The 25,375-nt window shown below is 35.6% G+C and overlaps 1 pseudogene; it reads right to left on the reverse strand.

Moving 5' to 3' along the window:
• Positions 1-21,755: 21,755 nt before the first annotated feature.
• Positions 21,756-22,395, reverse strand: LOC140512207 (syndecan-4 pseudogene; annotated as a pseudogene).
• Positions 22,396-25,375: the final 2,980 nt, after the last annotated feature.

The following is a 25,375-nucleotide window of genomic DNA, read 5'->3' on the forward strand; positions in this document are numbered from 1 at the left end:
TTTATTTTTCTATTCTCATTGTTTTTATTAGTATTCATAAGTTCAAAAGTATTTTTTCTATATCGCTTCTATATCTTTCATCATTCTTTTGTTGCAAGATTTTAGGTACACAATTTAGATATAAAGACTGAAACTGTAAGTCAACTGGGAGAGAAAAGGATAGTTTACCTTTCAGATTTATTGAGAATGGAACAATTGATGACCAAACAAGTGATAGAGAATATACTATCTGCATCTGGAGAAAGCACTGATAAACAGAAGTATATATGGAATTATTTTTATGTATATAGACATATTTGTATTTTGTGATGACCATCTCTAGGGTGACGAAGGAGGGATATGTTACATGGAAATTTTATTATATATTCAAAAATAGCAAGTTGTACATGATAGATTTGCAGTTTCACATACAATCATCCATATCTTTTCTGTATCCTATATCTACATTACTTTCCTTCACAGATAGTTTATGTCACTCTTTCAATGTCCTTATAATTGTGTCACATCCAGTGTATATCTTGTCTATTTAACTTCAGTTCACTTTAGCAACATTTTGGTGGTTAGTATCATATCTACCTCCTGTACAAGAAATATGTGGATGTGATATTAGACTACAGTTTTGCTAATTCCATTTTCCTCAATAAAGAAAGTAACTTTCACCCTTAAATATTCTTAGAGTGACAACTAAGAAGAACATCTCATGCTTTTTTAGATGATTTTTTGTTCAGTGATTTGAGTCATGACTGACTTTCCTTGACTCCATCAAGGGTTTTCTTGGTAAGATAGTGGTTTTACAATTTCCTTCTTCTCATTTCTTAGATGAGGAATTGAGATAAACATGGTTAAGGGACTTGCTAAGTCATATGGCTAGTAAGGATCTGAGGACAGATTTAAACTCAGGATGATAAGTGTTCCTGACTTCATCCCAGCAGTCTACTGACTATACCACCTAATTGCCCTTTTTGAGACGATAATCTGAATAATTGTTCATCTTCTTCTTCTTCTTTTTTTTTGCAAATTTTAGATGCACAATTTGCATATAGTGATATTATAAGGAAACTGGGAGAACAAGAAATAGTATCTTTCAGATAAATGGAGAATGGAAGAACTGATGATCAAACAAGAGGTAGAGACCATTATGAAATGCAAGACAGATAATTTTGATTACAATAAATTGAAGAGTTTTGCACAAAGCTTATGCAAACAAAATTAGAAGGGAAGCAGAACACTAGTAAAGAATGTTTATAACCAGTGCTTCTCAGAAAGGTCTGAATTCTAAAATATATGGAGAACTGAATTAAATCCATCAGGATAAAAGTAATTTCCCACTTGATAACCGGTCAAAGTATATGAACAGGCAGTTTTTAGTCAAAGAAGTTAAAACTATCTAATGTCATGTAAAAATGCTCTAAATCATGACTGCTCAGAGAATGCAAAATCAAAACAGCTCTTAGGTACCACATCATATCTGTCAGATTGACTTACATGAATAAACAGGAAAAGTATTATTCCTGGAGAAGATGTGGGAAAATTGGAGCACCAATGCATTATTGCTTGAGGAGTGAATTGATAAAACCATTTGGGAGAACAATTTGGAACTATATCTGAAGGGCTATAAAAATGAGCACACCCTTTCACCCAGAAATATAACTCCTTAGGGCTGCATCTCAAAGAGATCATACAAATGTGAAAAAGGCCCACAAGTACAAAATTATTTATGGCAGTTCTTTTTTTTTGGTGACAAAGAATTGGAAATTGAAGGATGTCCATCAACTAAGGAATGGCTGAACAAGTTGTGTTATATGAACATAATGGAATACTATTGTACTATAATAAATGATGAGCAGATGGACTTCAGAAAAACCTGGAACAACTTATATGAAGTGATACTGAGTGAAGGGAACAAAACCAGTAGAACATAGCACACAGTTACAGTCACATTGTGCAGTGACTAACCTTGGTAGACTTGGCTCTTCTCAGCAAGGCAACATTCTAAGCAACTCTAAAAGGCTCATATTAGAAAATGCCATCCACATCCATAGAAACAATCATAGAGTTTGCATGTAGATGTAAGTATACTATTTTCTATTCCTGTGTGGATTTAATTGCCATGTCCAGTTTATACCAATTCCTTACTCAAAAGAAGTATTTTTTAAAGAGTAAAGTTTTCTGTACAGACACAATGTTTGAGGCTCTCTCAGTCTTTGTCGCTAAACTAGTTTTCCCTATGAATTTCTCCCTATAGTCTCCTTTTACCAGCTTCTTATTAACGTTTAAAGGTATCAAGCTATATATTTATTAATTTGGAGGATCTTATCAAGGTTCTCATCACTTTTTCTAATTCCTAACCCTCCAAAATTATTGTTGGTAGACAAAGGATAATTATTTTCAAGGTGGTGTTTCTGCAAATATTTACCCTTAATACCAAAATATATGATACCCAAATATTCTGTGAAAAAATCCAACTATCTAGGAAAACAATAAAAATTATGCTGCTACATCCTGTCTTTACCTCTTGAGGAAAGAGTATGAAACCTCCTTCCACAGATCTGCAACTTCTTTTTTCTTATTACAGTGTTGATGAATTCTTAAATTTTATACAAGTGGACTACAAGAACTTGAAAATTCCACTAGAAAGCCTTAAAATATAGCCCGAGTAACAGATCAAGTTTATATTATGCATATTCGTCTACATGAACATAGAGAAGCATGTTACCAGTAGACTGAATTGTTAGATTTAAATTTCTTGGCCATGAAAATTCATGAATCAAAGACACTTTTAACTGCCTTTAGTCCTGTGTCTGTGCAGTAATTGTATGAGACTGGGGAAATTTTAGGCCTTAAATAATAATTAATTTCCTTACTAATAGTACTTTAAATGCTAGATCAAAATCAACAGTTATTGTGGTAAAGGAGTAGTCATGCCAATATTTGAATCCTTGATATAAAACAAAAAAAGATCTAATAACATAATAAATTATTTTGGGGAGCCAAAACAGTAAAGTAAATACTAAATTCCCTTCTGTCTCCCATATTCATCTCCCAAAAATACCCTTTCCTATGCTGGAACAACAGAATCAGCAGACACCCTGTGATTATGGAAGCCCTGGAACAAAGATAGAGATGACTGCGGGCGCTTACAGGAGGGTGGAGTTCTTGATTTTCATTCCAGGTCAGAAGGGAGGAAGGAAGGGGGATCTGAAGCTAGCAGAGCCGTTCTCTATATCTTAGGACTGGAAGGGATGACAAAAACAAACTGCTACAAATTTAAAGCAAAATGAGGAAAGGCGAAATAATCCAACCATAGAAAATTACTGTTTGAATAGATAAGACTGGGGTTTCTCTTTATTTAACGATACTGGGGGAAGGAAGCCTCTCCTACCCCAAAGAGTTTTCAAACAAGATTTCAAACAAGAACTTTAAAAAACAACTTTAAAAATCAAATGACTGAGTAAAAATGAGAAATAAATAAGAAAAATCCAAGAATAAAACAAGATTATGAAAAGAAAGTCAACTGAATAGAAAAAGAAATTCAGAATCTTAAGGAGAAAAATCACTCCTTGAAAACTAGAATAGTATGAGGGGAAGCCAGTGAAGGTAACACAAAGCAAAATATAAAGAATGAAAAACAATATAAGAGGATATGAGGCATCTCATAAGAAAAACAATAAATTGGGAAGTGGTAGCCAAGATGTACTTGATAAAGCTTTCATCCCAAGTCCAACCAAATACCTGTAAAATGACATTAAACAAATTCTGGAGCTGCAGAATCCACAGAATGATGGAGTGAAGGAAATCTCCAGCAAAAGAAAGCCTGGAATTTCGACAGGAAGTATCTATCTCTTCTCACTGTGAGCAGAGTGCAGTCCATTGTGGACCACCCCGGAACAGACAGGACTTGAACAGGCCTCAGAGGACTGAATCTCTGGTTCCTGTGGTGGTTTCCAGACTTTACAACCCCAAAATGGCGAAGACAAATTGGAAGGTCAGTGGAAAAACCTGGGGGACCAGTGTGAGAGAATAGAGTGGTCTGCCCCTGGTGGTGGAGAGGACAAAGGAACCTAAAACAGTCACAGCAGCAGCCAGGGTAGCAGCAACGGGTGTTTCTGGATCCCTAGGCTGATAGAATGTGGGAGGACCAAGTGGTTGACATTACAGCTCTTCACCCCCAGTGGAAGGAGAGAAATACCTTGACAAAGAGCTCAAAAGTCAAGTAAATGGCTGGGGAAATTGGCAAAAAAAACCAGAAAAAGAATCAGATTACAGAATCTTATTTTGGTGACAAGGACGACTAAAACATACAAAGAGGAGAAGACAACAAAGTCAAAGCTCCTCTATACCATTCCTCCAATTAAAAAATATGAATTGGTTTCGGGCTATAGAAGAGCTCAAAGTGAGTTTTGAAAATCAAAAAAGAGAAGTAGAGGAGAAATTGGGAAGAAAAGTGAGAGTGATGCAAAAAAAAACAGGAAAAAAGATTCAACTGCTTCCAAAACAATACTGAAGAAAATAACACTTTTAAAAATAGAATCATCCAGGGGAAGAGACAAGATGGGGAAGTAGAAAGACACACATACTCTAACTCTTCACCCACAGCCCATAAAATTCCTGTAAAAAATGACTCTAAACAAATTCTAGAGCAGCAGAAGCCACAAAACGACAGAGTGAAAGAGATTTTCAGGCCAAGGTAGCCTGAAAGATAGACAGGAAAAGTCTATCTCACGCAGCTCATGGAGCCCAGCCCAGCCTTGACAATGTGGCACTGGCAAGAATAGGACCAGAAAAGGATTGCATGGCTGAATTCCCAACAGTAGTGGCAGTTCTCAGATCCCTCAACTCACAAAGACAGCTTCAAAGGTCAGTAAAAAAGCTTTTTCCACTGGGTGAGAAGGGAGCAGGGTCCTGCTCCAGTCTGGGCCCCAGGCAGCGCATTGGTGGTACCAACAGAAGCTTTCATTTTTGGAGCTCTTGGCCTAAAGCCCCTTGGGGAATTGAGCTGCTGATCTGAGTCTCAGCCTTGAGTGGTGGCCCAGAGGTGAGGAAGAGTGTTGGTTCGCCTGGTGGAGCTGGTGGAGGCTCTGGAAATCTAATTGAAGATCTTGGGCAGAAAAGCTTTGGTACCTCCCTTACCAGAGGGCAGATCAGGAAAAGAGTAAACTCCTCTCTCTTGAATGTGCAACCTTGAAGGAACTGAGAACTTACAGGTCCCCAGAGTATACTGCCCTGTTGACAAAGGGCTCAAAGGTCAATTAACTGGTTGGAAAAATGCCCAAAAAGGCAAAAAATAAGACTATAGATGGTGACTTTCTTGACAAACAAGTATATTTCTTTTACATCTTATTGGGTGAGGAAGAACAATGTTTACCACCTGCGACCTCCAAAATAAATATTCAATAGTCTGAGGCCATGGAAGACCTCAAAAAGAATTTTGAAAATCAAGTAAGAAAGGTGGAGGAAACACTGGGAATAGAAAGGAGAGTGATATAGGAAAATCATGAAAAGCAAGTCAACAGATTGCTAAAGGAAATCCAAAAAAATACTGAAGAAGGTAACAACATTAAAAATAGGCTACGTCAATTGGCAAAAGAGGTCCAAAAAGGTAATGAGGAAAAGAATGCTTCAAAAACAGAATTAGTCAAATGAAAAGGGAGGTTCTAAACCTCAATGAAGGAAACAGGTCTTTAAAAATTAGAATGGAGCAGATGGAAGTTAATGACTTTATGAGAAACCAAGAAATTACAAAACTAAACCAAAATAATTAAAAAATGGAACATAATGTGAAATATCTGATTGGGAAAAAACCAACTGGCCTGGAAAATAGATTTGGGACAACCAATTCAAAACTTATGGGACTATCTGAAAGTCATGATAAAAACAGAGCTTAGACATCATCTTTCATGAAATTATCAAGGAAAATTGCTATGATATTCTAGAACCAGAGGGCAAGATAAATAATCCATATATCACCTCCTGAAAGAGATCAAAAAGAGAAACTCCTAGGAATACTGTAGCCAAATTTCAGTTTACAGGGCAAAGAGAAAATATTGCAAGCAGTTAGAAAGAAACAATTCGAGTACTATGGAAATGCAATCAGGATAACGCAAGATCTAACATCTTCTATATTAAGGATTTGAAGAGCTTGGAATATGATATTCCAGGAGTAAAAGGAACTAGGATTAAAACCAAGAATCATCTACCCAAGAAAACTGAGTACCAGACTTCCTGGGAAAAATAGTCATTCAATGAAATAGAGGACTTCCAAGCATTCTTGATGAAAACATCAGAGGTGAATAGAAAATTTGACTTTCAAACACAAGATTAAGAGAAGCATGAAAAGGTAAACAGGGAAGAGAAATCATAAGGAACTTATTAAAGTTGAACTGTTTACATTCCTACGTGGAAAGATAATATTTGTAATTTTTGAAACTTTTCTCAGTATTTGGGCAGTTGGAAGGATTATACACACACATGCATGCATACAGACACCTCTCTCTCTCTCTCTCTCTCTCTCTCGCTCTCTCTCTCCATATATATATATATATATACACACACACACACACACACACATACAGAGAGAGAAAAAGTGAGTGAGACAGGGAGTAAGGGAGAGAGAGAGAGCACAGGGTGAGTTGAATAGGAAGGGATGATATCTACAAAATAAAATTAAGAGATGAAGGTGGAATACATTGAGAGGAGAAAGGGAGAAATGGAATAGGGTAAATAGTGTCTCACTTAAAAGAGGCAAAAGTAAAGCTGTATCAATGGATGGGAAGACAGTGAAAGTGAGAGGGAAAGAGTGAACCTTATTTTTATTAGATTTGGCTCTAAGAGGGAATAACATGCACACTCAATTTCGAATGAAAATCTATGTTACACTACAGGAAAGAAGTGGGGAAGAAGATAAGTGGGGAGGGGGATGATAGAAAGGAGGGCAAATGAGAGGAGGTGGCAATAAGAAGTAAAAATTATTGAGGATGGACAGGGTCAAAAGAGAGAATAAAATAAATAGGGGCAGGATAAGATGGAGGGAAATATAGCTAGTCTTTCATAACATGACTTCTATGGAAGTGCTTTGCATAACTACACATGCATAACCTATATAGAATTGCTTGTCTTCTCAATGGGGATGTGTAGAAAAGGAAGAAGGGAGAAAAGTTGGAACTGAAAGTTATAAAACATGAGTGTCAAAAATTTGTTTTATATAAAACTGGGAAACGAGGTCTACAGACAATGAGGTATAGAAACATATATTGCCCTACAAGAACATAGAGGGAAAGAGATAAGAAAAGGGGTGGATAGGTATGATAGAAGGGATGGCAGATTGAGGTAATGGGTAATCAGAAGACATACTGTCTTGGGTTGAGTGCCGGGGAGAGATGGGTAGAAAATTTGGAACTCACAAGCTTGTCAAAGTGAATGTTGAAAATAAAAATGAATAAATAGAAAGATAGAGGGGTTACAAAAAAGAAAAAAGAAACAGCAGATCTTGAGAAGACATTAAGAAAAGAAAGTATAAGAATAATTGGACTGCCTGAAAGCTATGATCAAAATAAATAAATAAATGACACAATGATCCAAGAAATAATTAAATAAAACTATCTGAAGCATTAAAACGAGAGGGGAGAGTGGAAATAGAAAAAAGGTCCTCCAATCACCACCTGAGAGAGATTCTACAAGGTATATAATAGTTAAATTATGTTACTCCCTGCTCAAAGAGAAAGCATTTTGAGCAACAAGAAAAAATTAAACTTGGTGCTCCCACAGTCCGAATCCAAAATATCCAGTGGTGGTGACATTAAAAGACCACAGGAATTGGAACCCTATATATAACAAAGGGGAAAAGAATTGACATTATGGCTGAAAATGTCATACCCAGTAAAATTAAGCATAAACTTGAATGAAAAGAAAAAAGTGATTTAATCAATTGTCAGACTTTCAGGAGTGTGTGTGTGTGTATGTGTGTGTGTGTGTGTGTGAATGTCTTCTAAATTCAGATAGAAATTAAAGTCTAAGGAAATAGTAATAGAGGATAGGATAAAGGAAGGATTTTTAGAGTGGAGTGTGAGGGAATAGAACAATGGGAGTGGAGTATAGAAGGTTGCTTAAATTTAATAGGAATGGGAGAATTGGAGTGGGTAGATTAAGTAACTGTAACATCAAGGTGGCAGGTAGAAGTAAAGCAGGAGTCAGGAGGAACAAGAAGTAAGAAAAACACACTAACAAAGCACAAAAGTCATGACTAGATTTTATTAGTAAAAAATAGCAGGAATACTAATCATGATCTCAGACAAAATTAAAACTGAAATAAAATAAATGAAAGGAGAAAAATAGGGGAAAGTATACAATATGTGAGACATATTAATAATTATTTTTTCAACTATTTAAAATTGTTAGACATTATATGATTGGAATATTACTGTCATGTAGAAAATGAGCAGTTGGTAGCCTTAGAAAGCTATGGAAATACTTAGATTTGAAAAGAAAGAGGTGGTCACCCTCAGAGAAACAGATGGCAAATAAGTATAGTACAGTATTATATAGATGCATATGAATGTGTATGTTTGCATAGATATTTAAGTGTTATTATGTGTAGGTAAGAGGATGCATTTATACATATGTGTGTCTTTGTATGCCTACCTTTTGTGCAAATGTGGATATATACATGTGTATATGTCTGTGAGTTTATGTATATGTATGTGTACATATTTGATTTTGTGTACGTGTGTGCGTATATATCCACAATTGCCTTCTTGGGAGAGGGGTGAAAGGAAGGATGTAAAAGAGCCAAGTAATAAGTGCACAACAAAGAAGAAAATAAAGCTTACAAGAGAGCAAAAAATGGACAGCTCTGAACATTTGTATATACATACATACACACATGTATACATATACATATACAAATATATAGGCTTTCTTTTTGTAATTATTTTATTTGTTTTCGGTGTTCTACAATCACTTCCATCTATCCTAGATGTTTGCTGCTCCTTCCTCCTCCTTCCCCCGTCCCCCCACTCCCTCCTTGAAACAGTATACAATCTTATATAGGTCTACACATGCATTCCTATTAAATATATTTTCACCGTAGTCGTGTTGCATAGAAGAATTAAATTAAATGGGAGAAACCATAAAATAAAACAAAACATAATACAAAAGAAAATTATCTACTTCATTCTGTGGCCCTCCACAATTATTTCCCTGGATATGGCAGGCACTTTGCCTCAAGAATTCACAGGGAATTTTTATAAATCCTTGCATTGCAATGAAGTAATGTCTAGCTGAAAAATTTCTAGCACATTGTGGTTGTTGTTGTGTACAAAGTTCACCTGTTTTTCTCCTTTCACTCAGCATCATTCATATAAGTATTTCCAGGCCTCTCTCAAGGCTTCTTATTCATTGTTTCTTGTAGCACAATGGCATTGCATTACATTCACATGCCCCAAATTGTTCAGCCATTCCCCAGTTGATGGGCATCTTCTTGATTTCCAGGTTTTGGCCACCACAAAGAGAGCTGCTATAAATATTTTGTACATGTGGGACCCTTTGCCATTTCTATGATCTTTTTAGGATAGAGTCTCAGAACAGATATTGCTGGGTCAAAGGGTATGCACATTTTAATAGCCCTTTGAGCATAGTTCCAAAATGCTCTCCAGAATGGTTGGATCAGTTCACAACTACACTAACAATGAATTAGCGTTCCAACTCTCCTAAGTCTTCTACAACATTTATCATCTTCCTATTTTGTCTTGTTAAACAATCTGAAAGCTGTCATGTGGTACCTCAGAGTTGTTTAGATTTGCATTCCTCTAATCAGCAGTGATTTGAGCATTTTTACATATGAGTATAGATAGCTCTAATTACTTCCTCAGAAATCTGCCCATTCATATGCTTTGATCATTTATCAATTAGGGAATGACTAGTATTCTTGTACATTTGATTCAGTTCTCTATATATTTTAGAAATGAGGCTTTTATCACAGACACTAGCTGCAAAAATTCTTTCCCGATTTTCAGCTTCCCTCCTAACCTTGGTTGCACTGAGCTTGTGCAAAAACTTTTCCATTTAATGTAAGCAATATTTATGTATTTTTCACTTCATAATGTTCTCCATCTCTTGTTTGGTAAAAAATTTCTTCATTCCCCATAAATCTGAAAAATACACTATTCTTTTCTCCCTTAATTTTTTTTTTTATAGTAACAATCTTTATATCTAGATCATGTATCCATTTGGACTTTATTCTTTCGTACAGTGTTAGGCATTGGTCCATGACCAGTTTCTGCCAAACTGTCGAGTTTTCCCAGCAATTTTGGTCAATGGTTTCTTATCCCAGAAGCTGGAGTCCTTCAGTTTATGAAATGGTAGGTTGCTACATTAATTGACTACGGTGTCTTGTGTATGGAACTTATTCCACTGGTCTATCCCTCTGTGTCTTAGACAGTACCAAGTGGTTGATAATTGTTGCTTTATAATACAATTTGAGATATGATAAGGCTAGGCCACCTTCACCAGCATTTCATTTCATTAGTTCCCTTGATATCCTGGATCTTTTGTTCTTCCAGATGAATTTTGATATTATTTTTTTCTAACTCTAGAAGATAGTTATCTGGTAGTTTGATTGGTATGGCACTGAATAAGTAAATTCGCTTAACTGTCATTTTTAGTATATTAGCTTGGCCTACCCATGAGCAATTAATGTTTTTCCACTTTCTTAGATCTCACTTTATTTGTGTGAGTATTGTTTTGTAATCGTGTTCATATAATCCCTGGGTTTGTTGTGGCAAGGAGACTCCCAGATATTTTATAAGCTCTACTGTAGCTTTAAATTGAATTTCTCTTTCTATCTCCTCCTCTTAGGCTTTGTTAATAATATAAAGAAATGCAGATGATTTATTGGAGTTTATTTTGTAACCTGCAACTTTGCCAAAGTTGTTTATTATTTCAAGTAGTTTTTTAGTTGATTTTCTGAGATTCTCTAAATATATCATCATATCATCTGCAAAGTCATAGCTTAGTTTCTTCTTTGCCTATTCTCATTCCTTCCATTTCTTTTTCTTCTTTTATTGATACACTTCTTTTATTGATACACAAGTACCCTTCTGAATAAAATTGTTGATAATGGTCATTCTTGTTTCACCCCTGATCTTTTGGAAATGTATTGGGCTTATTCCCATTGCCTATAATGCTTGCTGATGGTTTTAGGTAAATACTGCTTATTATTTCATAGAAAGTTCCATTTATTCTTATGCTCTCCAGTGTTTTCAGTAGGAATGAGTGTTGTATTTTGTCAAAAGCTTTGTCTGTATGTATTCAGATAACCTTATGGTTTCTGATACTTTTGTTGTTGATATGATCAATAATGCTAATACTTTTCGAGTTCTTAAACCAGCCCTGCATTGCTGGTATATATCCTACCTGATCATACTGTATTATCCTCATGACAAGTTGCTGTATGCTTTTTGCTCATATCGTAGTTAAAACATTTACATCTATATTCCCTACAGAAATTGACCTATAGTATTCTTTCTCTGTTTTTGCTCTTCCTGGTTTAGGTATCAGAACCACATTTGTATCATAACAAAGAATTTGTCAGGATTCATCATTCCCCAATATTCCCAAATAGTATAGTATTGGAATTAACTCTTCTTTAAATGTTTGATCGAATTCATTTGTACAACCATCTGGTCCTGGAGATATTTTCCTAGGGAGTTCATCGATGCCTTGTTCAATTTCTTTTTCTAAGATGGGCTTATTTAAGTATTCAACTTCCTCTTCTGTTAATCTGGGCAGTTTATATATATATTAAAATAATCATCCATCTAATTTAGATTGTCAAATTTATGGGCATACAGTTGGGCAATGTATTTGTAATTACTGTTTTAATTTCCTACACATTGGAGGTGAGTTCACCCTTTTCATTCTTGAAATTGTTCATGTGGTTTTCTTCTTTCTTTTTTTAAATCAAATTGATCAAAGTTTTATCAATTTTATTGTTTTTTTTCCAGAAAACCAGCTGTTAGTTTTATTTATTTTTTCAATAGTTTTCTTAATTTCAATTCTAGTAATCTCTCCTTTGGTTTTCAGTATTTCTAAATTGATATTTACTTGAGGATTTTCATTTTGTTCTTTTTCTAGCTTTTTCAGCTGCATGCTCAATTCATTGTTCTCTTTCTCTGTTTTGTTCATGTAGGCATTCAAAGACATAAAACTTCCCCTAAGAAAAACTTTTGCAGTATTCCATAAAATGTCGTAGGTTGTCTCATTATTGTCATTCTTTTGAATGACATTTTTGATTGTTTCTAAAATTTGTTGTTTAACCCACTAGTTCTTTAAGAATGCATTACTTAGTTTCCAATGAATTTTTGGTTTATCTTTTCAAGGCCTTTGCTTACATATAATTTTATTGTATTATGATCTGAGGAGAATATATTGACTATCTCTGCCTTTCTACACTGAATTGTGAGGTTTTATGGCTTAGTACATGGTACATTTTTGTTTATGTGCCATGCACTGCTGAGAAAAAACTTATATTCCTTTCTATCTTCACTCAATTTTTTAAAGAGATCTGCCATATTTGCTTTATTCAGAGTTTTTTTCACATCCTAAACTACTTTTTTGTTTATTTTGAGGTTGTATTTAACAAGTTAAGAGAGGAGAGGTTGAGCTCACCCTCTAATATTGGTTTGCTGTCTATTTCTTCCTGTCATTCCCTTAAATTCTCCTCTAAGAATCTGAATGCTATACCGCTTGGAGCATACATGTTTAGTAACGAAATTGCTTCATTGTCTATGGTGCCTTTTAGCAGGACATATATTCTTTCCTTATCTCTCTTGATTAGATCTTTTTCAGCTTTTGCTTTGTCTAGGATTAAAATTACTATCCCTGCTTTTGTTACATCAGCTGAAGCACAATATATTCTGCTCCAGACTTTGACCTTTACCCTGTGTGTATGCCATTATTTCAAATATGTTTCTTCTAACCACCATATTGTTGGATTATGGTTTTTAATCCATTCTGCTATGTGTCTCTGTTTTGGGGGAGACTTTATCCCACACATTCACAGTCATGATTACTGTCTGTGTTTTTTTTCTTATCTCCTTTCACCTTGTTTTTGCTTTTAGGTCTCCTTCCTCCCTTGCCCTCCAAAGCAGAATTTTATTTTTTGACTACTGAAGTCTTCTCTCCCTTCTTTCAGTCCCTCTTGCTTTAACTCTCTTTTTACCTTACTACTTCTTACCTCCCTTTTAACCTCCCTTCCCTTTTCGTTCCCCTTCCCCTCTTCCTGCCTATAGAGCTAGTTATATTTTCAGACTTAGCTGAGTTTGTTTTTCCCTCCTTGACCCAAATAAGATGACAGTAACACTCAAGCAAAGCGCATTTTCCTCCCCTCTTTCCATCTACTGTAACATATTTTTGTGCCTCTTCCTGTCTTGTAATTTACCTTTTTCTGTCTCCTCCTTTTGACATCTCCCATTACAGTTTTTTCGCACTATTAAATCACATTTTTATCATGACATCATTTACTTTATACCTGTTTCCTCTGCGTATGTATATTTCTTGTATATATTATGATAAGTGTACATTTCTCAAGATTAACAAGTATTATCTTCCCTTATAGGGATATAAACAGTTAACTCATATTGAAGAACAATATTTTTTCCTCTGTTTACCTTTTTATGTCTTGCTTGAGACGTGTGCTTGAAGATTGAATTTTCTATTGAGCTCTGGTCTTTTCATCAGGAAGGTCTGGAAATCCCCTATTTCATTGAATGTCCTCCTCCTTACCTGAAATATTATACTTAACTTTCCTTGGTAATTGATATTTGCTTGTAGTCCATCTCCTTTGCCTTACGGAATTTCATATTCCCTTCCCTTCCATTTTTAAAGTAGACCATTCAATGTCCTGTGTACTCCTAATTGTAACTCCTCGATATTTGAAATGTTGCTTTCTAGCTACCTGCAGCATTTTCTCCTTCACTTGATAGTTCTGGAATTTGGCAATGATAATCCTTCGTGATTTTACTTTGGTATCCCTTTCAGAAGGTGAACAGTTGTTTATTATAATGACTATTTTGTCCTCTGGGTCTAGGACTTCTGGGCAGTTTATTTTGATTATTTATTGGAAGATATTGTCCAGGCTCTTTTTTTCATCATGGTTTCTGGTAGACTAATATTCCTTAAATTTTTCTCTCGTGGATCTGTTTGCCAGGTCAGTTGCTTTTCCAAAAAGATAAATTACATTTTCTTCTGTCTTTTCATTATTTAGATTGTGTTTGACTGATTCTTGGTGTGTAATGGAGTTATTGGCTTCTACTTGCCTGGTTCTAATTTTTATCAAATTGTTTTCTTCACTTAACATTTTCCTCTCCCTTTCGATCTGGTCAACTACGCCATTTAAAGTTATTTTCTCCAGTTAGGTTCTGTACTTCCTTTTCCATTTGTCTAATTGTTGTTTCACATTCTTCTGTGATTTCTTTTTTCATATTTTTTAAATCATTGGCCAGTTTTCTTCTATTTCTCTAATTTTTCTTTTAAAATCCTTCCTAACCTCTTCCAAGAATGTTCTTTGACCTTAACATCGGTTCATATTCCCTTCTGAAGTTTAAGTTGGGAGTCCAGTGTCATTGCTGACATCTTTCGAGTTCGTGTTTTGTTCCTTGTTCTGATAGAAACATTCTATGGTCTTTTCTGCTTTGCTTCTTCCTTATGATGATCACCCTTTTTCTCACTTTTAAAGTAGATGTCTGCTTCTGGGGCACAGGAGGCTCTGTCCCACAGCTCTTCTGCCTAGAACTTGAGGATTCGTGTGTTGTGGCCTCTGGTTCTCTCAGCTAGAAGCTAAAATGCTGCAGCTTACCTGGTGCTGAGCTGGCTGGTGTTGGGGAAAAGGACAGGTGACGTCTTCCTGGGTTTACCAGAGTTACCCTCGAGCTAGCTGGGCTAAGTGGGGGGAGGGTTTGTCTGGTCACATGAGATCTCCTCTGCTTAGCTAGAGCGTAGGCAAGCTCATAGTTTAGTGAACTTGTCTGCACTAGTGTCTTCTCGATTCCCCTGTGGTCTTGGTGTTGGCAGCTGTGGACCACATTCCCTTGGGGTTCAGGATCTCCTCCCGGTTTTCTGAGGTGTGAATGTCTGTGATAGCACTGGTCCTGCACTGGTCCCATTCAGCAACAGCAAGAGGGACCCTACTTAATGATTTTCCTAGCCTCACAGGCTAGCAGACTGTTTACCCCTTCGGCTGATCCCCACTGTTCCAACATTTTTCCTAGGGAAATATTCTCTGCACTCTTCAAGATCAGCAAGGGGAGGGAGATAATAATTACCAATCACTTTGCCATCTCGACTCCTGGAAGTTCAAGTAGCTAGGTTTTCTTGAACTGGAAATTTATCATTATATATTTCAAATCCCCTCTTTTTCTCATTTTTTAGTTAAATATTAGTATTTAAGTTCGCAATACGTTTCTTTTTTTTCTCATTTTCTATTTAAATTTCAATATTTTTCTTTGCGATAAATTAATAAAAACAAAACATTTAAGCTGTATACCTCTCAATTTTGTCTTTTCTATCACTTCTTAGAAAAAGCAGCAATCTGTTTTCTTTTTACACTGTTGTTCAAAAGTTGTGTTTTCGTGCATTCTCCCCCAGATTGAAAAGAAATATATTTGTTTGGGCTAGGAAAACTTTTTTTCTTGGACATATTGTGATCATGTTTCATTTAGCTACTTTCACCCAATACAGCAATCTGTTGTACTTCAAATATCTCAAGAAACTATCAATTTATCCCTGTCATATCAAATGTCTCTCTCTCCATTTCTTACAGATGGAATGTGGGTGTGCTTTCTATATTTGACAGAATTTCTGGCAAGTTTGGTCTTCCCTGCCAATGACTACAAGGTATCTGAGAATTACGTAACAAAATCTTTTTCTCTAAAATATGCAAACTCAGAAGGGAAAATAAAGCCAAATATAAATCAGATTTTTAGCTACATCAAACAGCTCACCTCTGTGTATTACATTAAATGTGAAACTTATGATATGATATCCAAATTCTTATGTAAAAGGCTGCTTTTATAGAATGTTTCCGTCCCCAAGAAAAGATAAACAAGCACATCACCTGTAATCATTGGATAATTTAAGGCAAGATCCTTGATTTTTTTCTCCAAAATTAATTTTTTTTATTATGACCTGTATACTTCTTATTCTACTAAAATGTAACTTTAAAAAGAGAAAACCTTGCTACTGAGATTTTCACAAAAGAATGCTTAGCTCTTTTATTAGCTTAACCCTAGAGGGCAGAATGAGAAATAGTGACTAGTGGATTCAGAAATGAGACATGAGCCTTAAGGTAGGTATTTTTAACATCCTAACCATAAATTCACTGTATTAAAAGAATCAATTGATAAATATATTTCAATACAATTTATTTACGTTGTAATTCTCTCTCTTTTTTTTTACATTATGCATTTTAAAAAAAATTTGAGGAAAGGTGTGTAAGCTTCTCCAGATTACCTAAGGGGATTATGATATAAGATAAGATTAAGAAGCCCCGATTCAAGGAAAATCTTTCTAACTACCAAATCTATTGAGAAATAAGACACCTCCCTACGATATAGTGGTTTTTCCTTCTGAAAAATTCATTAAGTGCAGTTGTGATATGTGCTTATCAAGAAGATATGAAAGTCATCTTCCTAAAAAAAGGGTTATAATCTAGTAGATTAACTCAGTTATCTTCTAACCTTCATATACTATGCTCAAAGGAACTCTTAGTAGTACTGTCTAGTACTAAACCCTGAACTACTTGAATGTCAAGATTTGATTCCTAGCTTTACCATTTATAGATAATTTGTGGCAAGTCACTTAACATCTTTAAATTTCATTTCCCTCAATTGTAAAATAGCTCTAATAATTGCTGTGTGAATTATATTATGGGATTGAAATTCACCAATTGACTAAGGGAAGTTAAGAAGAGAGACTTTTTTGAATTGCAAGGTGTTATATGGATATAAGCTATTGACTTAAAAAAAGTGGTAACATTATAAAAATTCAAAAGAAAAAACCTTTTTTTTTGCGTCATGCAATTAAAAAAAATAAAAATTGACCAATGGAAGTACAGTGGAAAAAATATTGTATCCTGGAGTCATAGAGCATGGATATGAATCCTAGCTTTCCCATTTCCTATTTCTGTGAATTTTGCAAATTGATTTCACTATTTCAGACCTCAGCAAAATGAACAGTTTGGGATGCATGATATCTAAGAGCTCTTTTAGTTCTAGACCTGTGATCCTATAAATTTCCACCAAGGAAGTATCAGTGCCTAGGTTCCATTATTTTCACGAAACATTGGCTTCTCTAATCATTAGTGGTGAAACCCAAGGAACAGAAAAACTTAAGCCAAATGACAGCTTCCCTTATGTTCATTCAACAAATAAATATGTGGCTATTTGTACCATCTGCTGCACAAGTGTTAATCTGTGGGTGGTGGATAGAGATGTCTTGGGAGAGAAGTTAGTGGTAAGATTCTACTCAACGGGGGATTGTTATCAGCAGTGACAAAACATTAAGAGCAAAAAGCCTGATTGATTCTTCATTATCAAGAGGTACAGTAAGATAAAATGAAGTTTGGTGTCAACTAAAAATAAGGGTTGATATCTAAATTAAAGTTCCCTTTGTCATATGTTGCAACTTTAGAGATTAATATAAAGACTGTAACCATAAGACTTAGATGAATATTAAGCTGCCCACATAGAGCCAAATCAATAGAATGTTTGAAAGTGAAGATCCTGTGATGGTAAGTGAACGGAATGAAGGAAAGATGTTCTGTGTAAAAACTTCAATGTCACAATAATTATCATAAAGACACTAATTACCGTAATGGAGGGATGGGACAACCTTCTCTTGACCCTACTCTCACCTTCAGTCCCTATTTTGTATTTTTCCTTCATTTCATGGACAAATTTCTTGAAATAGTTGCCTGTCATCTTTCAAGAAGAATAAAGGTGTAGTTGTGTAGTTGAAAGAATATTGCATATGTATACCAGAAGCTCAACTTTAAGTTTTAGTTAAATCATGTTCTGCAGTCAACCACAAGGACATTATTGTCTTGTGGATCCTTATTTTATTCAGCAGCAATAAGGGGTTGGTCATGATTATACTGCCACTTTATAGTAACAATCTCTTTGAATTTTTGTAGATAAACAGTCTAACTATGAATAAAAAATATTTAAAGTATTAAAATATAAGTAAGAAATACCCCTGGCATTAGTAAGTACTTGATTAATATTTCCTAAAAAAAAGAAATAAATGTAGTAGGCCTTTCAAAGTCTGCTGTGGCACAACAGCAGCTACGCTGCTACTTCTTCCTCTTGCTCATTAACATTTTTCAACTTAGTCTATTAAGGATTATTTTCCTGTAGACAAGAGTTTTATTTTTTCCCATAGGAACTATAGTAATATGGAATTATTTGTCTTGCAGAAATTCATGTTTGTAGTCATCTCTTTTAAAAAATAATTACAATTATATTAACTTCTTCGTTCAAGTACTAATAGCATTCATGTGAGAGGCTTGGCTGAGCCTTGTAAACAAGCAGAATAGGAACTTAATATTTCAAAGTAAAGTTTGAGGAAATTGCACGAGGGAAAAAAAGAACATCCTCATATAGAACCTTTGTGAAACTATATGTAATAAGATAGAATTGCACGGGTGTGTTTTTACTGGTTCTGTTCAGTTGTGACTGACTCTTTTGATCCCATTTGGGTTTGTCTTGGTAAAAATATTAGAGTGGCTTGTCATTTTCTTCTTCAGCTCATTTTTCAAATAAGAAAAGTGAGGCAAAGAGGATTAAGTGACTTGCTCAGTGTTATACAGCTAGAGTGTCTGAGGTCAGATTTGGACTCAAGAAGACGTGTCTTCCTGACTCCAGATCTGAGTTTCTATCCATTGAGCTGTTTTACCTTTTTTTAAATTCTAAAGTAAAATCATATCCACCTTTTAAAAAATATGTTGTAAATACGGATTGTTATATTTTGAACTGTTATTTTCATGACAACCTCGCCTGTACTTGATTAATCTTGTACAATAGGAACTCTGATTTCAGAACATTTCTCTTAGCCATGAAAACTGAAAGAATATAGACATATGTGCTAAAAATCAAGAAATAGTCAACCCTCATTATCATTGTACTGGATGTGATATGGCACTCTTCCTGACAACGCATCTAGAACAATAAATACTGAGGGAAATTTTAATGCATATAAAATCATATATATTTATGTAAAGTTATCAGTGAATAAATCTTATTTGTTTTGATGAAAAAATAGAACCATTTCATGTCTAATTCTTAGAGAACAAATGATGAGCTGTTTAAGGAACAAATTAATTCTTAAGAATAAGACAAAATGTAAATTTAATTTTTAAATTAAATTTCTAAAATAATATTTTTAAGAGCTTAATTGGGAATGAACATTATTAGTAATGTAATTAAATCTTGAATGTCACCTCTTGATAACTGCCTTATTTTATTCAAGTACACCACTATCATTCCAGTTTGCCATATACACAGACTTGGAGTTGTATTCTTCTCTTCTCTGTCCTTTACTCCTCATGCCTGATCAGTTGATAGATTTTATAGAGTCTGCCTCCACATTAGCTCTCAAGTCTCTCTACATTTAAAACTAATAGCATTTTTTTAGAAATACAAAACTCTGCATCAATGAGGAAATGCACTTTACCTATAGTAATCATTAAACAAGCATGTTTTTATCAGAAGTAAACCATTGAATAAAATTTGTAAAACCTGTATGTATTTGCTGAGTAAGGTAGTAGAGACTCCATGAAAATATACGGAACATTTTGGAATTGCAAAAAAATTATGGTACAATCTAGGTTTAAGGCATATTAAGCACCTTAAAAATAAAGCATGCTACATCTGGTGGCAGTGGTAGCCCACACAAATGTATCATTAAAAAAAATTGGATAATACTATCTTGTCTCTTTTTTTGAGAAAGTTTTTTATTTTTATCCAAATTATCAGTAACAGACAGGGAAAGGCAACTGCAAAAAGACAGGAAGTTCCTATTTAGTCACAGTAGAGGGCAACAGGCAGTTGAATGGCGGTATCAAGGGAGGAAGAAGGCAGAGATTCAGCCAGCTGCGGTCCTAGGGCAGGTAGCAGGTAGGCAAATCAAGCCAGAACAGGGAGCAAGAAAATGGGCAGGTTGGGAAGAGCTATACCCCACACCCAGGAGAGTTGTGGGAAAGAGAATCATGAGAAGGCCCTTATCTCTTCACCAAGGGTCTTTGGGGTTGGCTCCCTGGAATTTTTCTGCTCTCACATAAAGAGATATTTCAGCACAATGTTTCCATCAATAGTCCCAAGAAAGTTACCTCCCTCCTGGATCTCAGACCAAGGCCAACCAACTCTCGACACCACGGTTACTGCTGCCATCCAGATTTGGAGAAGGCTCCAAAGGAAGAGGCCAGGGGAAAAAAAAAAAATTGAGAGCTGAAGTCAGCCACTCACAAACTCCCACTTATGCATCCAATCTATTTTATACTCTTTAAATCACACACTTCACTCAAAAAAAAAAATCTCTATCTAGAACTGAAAACAAAGAACAATATACCATACATTAAGATAATCAAGGTCCCACTTTTGTCTACATGACCAACATAATTTGCAGTCTCACAGTGCCTATTTTCCTGACGTGGGAGCATAACCTTTAAAAGATTGAGGGTAGTGTGTGAAGTATCATATAGGAAGGGATCAGACAGGTAAGGAGTGTTCATACATAATAAAAAAAAATCATAAAAAATCACACCCCAGGCTCTCCCATCATTTCAAACAAAAACAAAACAAAAGCAAAAAACAAAATAAAGAAACATAAATAAGACAGGCCACCCCAGGTTCTAGGAATATCTTGGAGGCAAGGCCAACCCAAGCTAGTATCTCCCACCACGAACCAGAGCAGGAGAAGTCTCTACCCAAAATAACGAACTCTTCAAAAGTTGCAGTTATTTTTTTTTTTAATTCTTACTTTTTTTCTTCTATGTAAGTTTGTGTTTGTGATCTCTCTACCTACTCACCCTACCCCAACAGAAGCTATAAAAGGAGTCCTCAATAGGCCACTATAACGTCCCTGATCTCCTTTCCCTAGATTTTACACAAGAGCTGTTGTTTTCCACTATCTCTTCTCCCTGATGCCACTCTAGTATAATGCATTGCTATAAACGTCATCAATATCATAAATATCTTTATGTGTTAATAATGCCACCTCTTTCTCCTTCAGCAATTGCAATGCCTTGAAGGTATGGAGTGACCCTGGTCAACCCCTCCATAAGAGGACAACTTGTCCTGGAGAGAAATGAGAGTCATGTAGGACTCTGCCTGTACTGCCTCAAGAAATGGTTCTGGTCCATCTAGTTCCCCTCTCTCCTCCAACAGTTCTCTCTCAGACTCCAGAATGATCAATATTAGACCAGGTATCACAAAATTCTAAGATCAGATCAGGAAGAAATTTCCTTGTCCAACTCTGACTTTCAGGCTGGAGAAGTATTGTCCTTCATATGAAAAAACTGGGGGTCAGAAAGACATGACGAACTAGTAAGAAGAAGAGGGGATGGGGGTGACAAAGAGGAAAATTTTCCCTTATATAACTTACCCCCACTTTCTCAAATGCAAAAGCACTCACTTTGTGGGAAGAGGGGGAAATAAGCAAAAGGAAATTGTGGAGACACACTGCCTGGTCAGTGTCTTCTCCTCCCATTAATGTGCCAACCCTTCCCTCCCCACACCTAAGTCTATGTTCTGCTGTCCCCTGGAGGGCCTTATTTGTAGAAACTTCTTGTAGATGAGGTTCTTGCCCAGATCAGAGCTTCCTTCATCCTTCTTTTTCATTGGACAGAGCAGCAGCAGAACTAGGAATATAGCAAACAGGATACCCACAGTATCGTCAGCAATCCGAGTTGCCAAGATTTCTGTCTTCTCAAAGATGAGAAGGAAGTGCCACACATTGACACTTTTTTGTTTATATTTTCTTCCTCAAAGGAAAATCTCTTCTTGGACAAGATTCCATTCTCCTCCAGCTCTTCAGAGTTCTTATACCCTGGCTTGAACGTTCCCTCTGCTCAAGAATGTAATTATCCAGGGGCACCGATGGCTTAACTGTGTTAAGGAATGTCTCAGATGACTTGCTATCACCTGTGTCTCCTGAGCCTGACAGTGCAAAGTCATCAGGCTCTTGTTCCAGTAGGGCCTCTCCCACATCCTCATCATCTGGCAGGGCTCAAGAGAAGTAGTGTGCTTTGTAGAGGTTCCAGGGGTCCATCACTTCTATCTCAGGGAACCATTCGACTATGGCACTAGCAGCCAAGAGCAAGAAGGCAAAAAAGTCGAATGGGGGCATGGTGCCTCCCAGCCAGGCTGCTATGTAGGAAGATTAGGCTAGGGATCCAGAAAAGGCTGTCTTGTCTCTTTCAAAGTGTTTTTTAAACCAAAAAAAGTGTATGCAGCATGGCAACCTCAATTTTAACTTTTCACCATTCTTTTGAATCTGACTAGTATTAGCTTTCTGGCATAATTGGTAATCAAAATGGACATTTGGAGACTATTGGGTGGAAGACACTAGGTGTTCAAAAATAAAAATAATGTATTCAATGGAACTGATATGAAAAGAAACAAAGTAGTACATAAAGGAAAATAATATATGTTTATATGTATGTGTGTATGTATGTATATGTATGTATTGTAATTGTAATTGGATAGATAAGATAATAGATATAGAGATAATGATAAAGAAATTAAAATTCTATGAATGGTTTCTACAAAAATATTGGCACAGAAACAGTAAATAGAAGAGTAGAATAGTGTCGTTGTATTGATGAGACTTGTTATCAAGTCCTATTTCTGACATACCCTGACCACATGATCCTAGCTATATTATTTAACACAGAAGGGAGTTTTCTAAGATTATCAGCTAAAGCTATCAAGTTGTGCTAGCAAATGGGATTAAGGAATTTCCATGCTTGAAGACACATCTGTAGTTAGTAATTCCTTCTGACACTTTGATGACAGGCCCAGATCAAAAGGCAGAAGGAATGGAAGGAAGAAAGAGAAAGGGGGAAGGAGAGAGAGAAAGAGAGTGAGAGAGAGATAACAATTGAACCTGCCTTATGGTGTCGTGAAAATCAAATTAGATAATGTATGGAAAAGTTGTGTATACCTCAAAATGCTAGTTATTCTTCTTATTATTATTAGAGATATTCAAGTAACTCATTAAAAATATTCGACAAGTTATATTTCATAGTAATTAAATTTCATTACTGAGTTTCCTTATAGAGAGATATGTTGCTGTTCAAAGTTGTTGCAGATAACTTTGGAACATAAAGAGGGGTGTTAGAAGACATATAATTCTGTCTTTAACCTACTTTATCTCAAGTAGATGGTCATACCCTCTCCTCGTACAGTTTGTTGAGTGGATACTCACTACTTTTGTAGGTTGACTTATCCCTTTATTGAATATCCCAAATTATCTTTAAAAACAACCAGAATGGAGTAGACAAATATTTATTAAACTGAACTGGATTTACAGTAAGTCATAATTTTCTTTCCTATAACTTCTGTAAGTTAATTCAAATAATTCAGTTAATTATTAACTTTATTATTATTATTATTAATTATTAATTAATTAATCAGTTAATATTAATCAAATAATTAAGTTAAGTCAAATAATTCAAATCAATATTTTCCACTCTCTAGGTTTTCTCTTTTCCAAGACAAGAATTTCTAGTGCCTAAGGGTTTGGGTGTAATATTGCTATGAAAACTGATAGAATAATGAACAAATAGAACAGGTAAATTATTATAGATATCCCCTCAAATGTCTTTGTTTTCCAGCTAAAAACTTCCCTTAAATACCATTAATTCCACCTTCATGATACTACAGTCCACAAAAGAGTGTTCATACATTTGTTTACCTAAATGTATTCTACCTTCACCACCATAATAATGACATTCACTTATCTGACATAATAATATAATAATCTCCCTTTCACTCCTAAAACCATTCTCCACGCCAACAAAATCTTTAGTCTCTCTGGTGCTCTTTGATATACCCTGTCACCATCTCTGCTGTAAACTTACTTGCTTTCCTTCAAAATTATAATGTCATAGTTAACCAGTTGAACATAATGCTACATAGAGCCAGCATGATATCCACAGTGCCTGCAGTGGCCACAATTCTGAATCACAAAATACAACAGATTCTCCACATGGGAGACAGAACCAAAACATTTATTCACATACCAGAATGCCAAATGCATTACAGCCACAAAGAAATTCACATTCAACAACAACGCAGAGGACACTACCAGCCCCAAACCTTCCCCATGCCTTCCCACAAACCAGTTTCTTTAAACAAAATCAGATATAAGCTCTCTCATTCACGTTAGCAAGCTGCCTGTTTGCCAGCATCCTTCCTAACCCTGACTGCTCTCTTACTAGCTTCCTCTGAGTTCTGCTACAGTTCTGCGTCTTCCCTTTCTACCCATTCAGCAAGCTCCTCCCACCACATGTGACTTAGGCATCTATGTGATTTCAGCAGGTCACATGGGCCTATTAATGAATGGGAAAGAAATTCCCATTTTAATTACCATTACATGCTGTGCCTTCTGCCCTGCAGATATTGATCATTTGTCCTGTCATAGATCATCCTTTTCCAAATCTAAACCCTAGAATATTCCCATCAGTTCATTTCTCTGTTCCAAATTATAGCTTTCAGAATACCACTGGAAGAAATAATTTAACTTGCTATTGACAAATTCATATTCTCTAATCTCTCCTGGGTTCTCACGGCTGTATATGAAACTTTTTGGTCTTTCCTCATTGATTCTCTATCCCACTCTTCATTACATCTATTCCAAGTAAGGCTTTCTCTTTTCAAACCAATTGAACCATCTCTCCTACTGGTCTCTTAGTAGAAGATATCACTCCATACTGAAAATAAATAAGAACATGCGTACAAATCCCCTCTTCTACTCAATTCTAAACATGAGACCCCTTCAACACCATTCCCACTCTTATTTCCTTTGCCCCAATCTGAAAGCAATAATGTGTTTCTTTCCCACTGGCAATGTCCCTTTTTATAGACTGAATCTCATTATCTTACAAGCAGCTCAGAAACTTTTCTTTTAAGATCATTCTCTAGTTCTCATTAATTTTCAGTCTTTCCTTATTCATTTCTGCTCCCTTATTGCTTATAAGTATGCTCAAATATATCATAGTCTAAAACACGCAAGCAAAAACCCAGCCAACTAACAAAACCAACCAGTTCCAACCAATAAAAACTTTGACACCAAAACAAAAACCACAAAGCAGTTCTCATCTCCT

The sequence above is a fragment of the Notamacropus eugenii genome, chromosome 6 (assembly GCF_028372415.1).
Source record: "Notamacropus eugenii isolate mMacEug1 chromosome 6, mMacEug1.pri_v2, whole genome shotgun sequence".
NCBI classification, from domain to species: Eukaryota; Metazoa; Chordata; class Mammalia; order Diprotodontia; family Macropodidae; genus Notamacropus; species Notamacropus eugenii.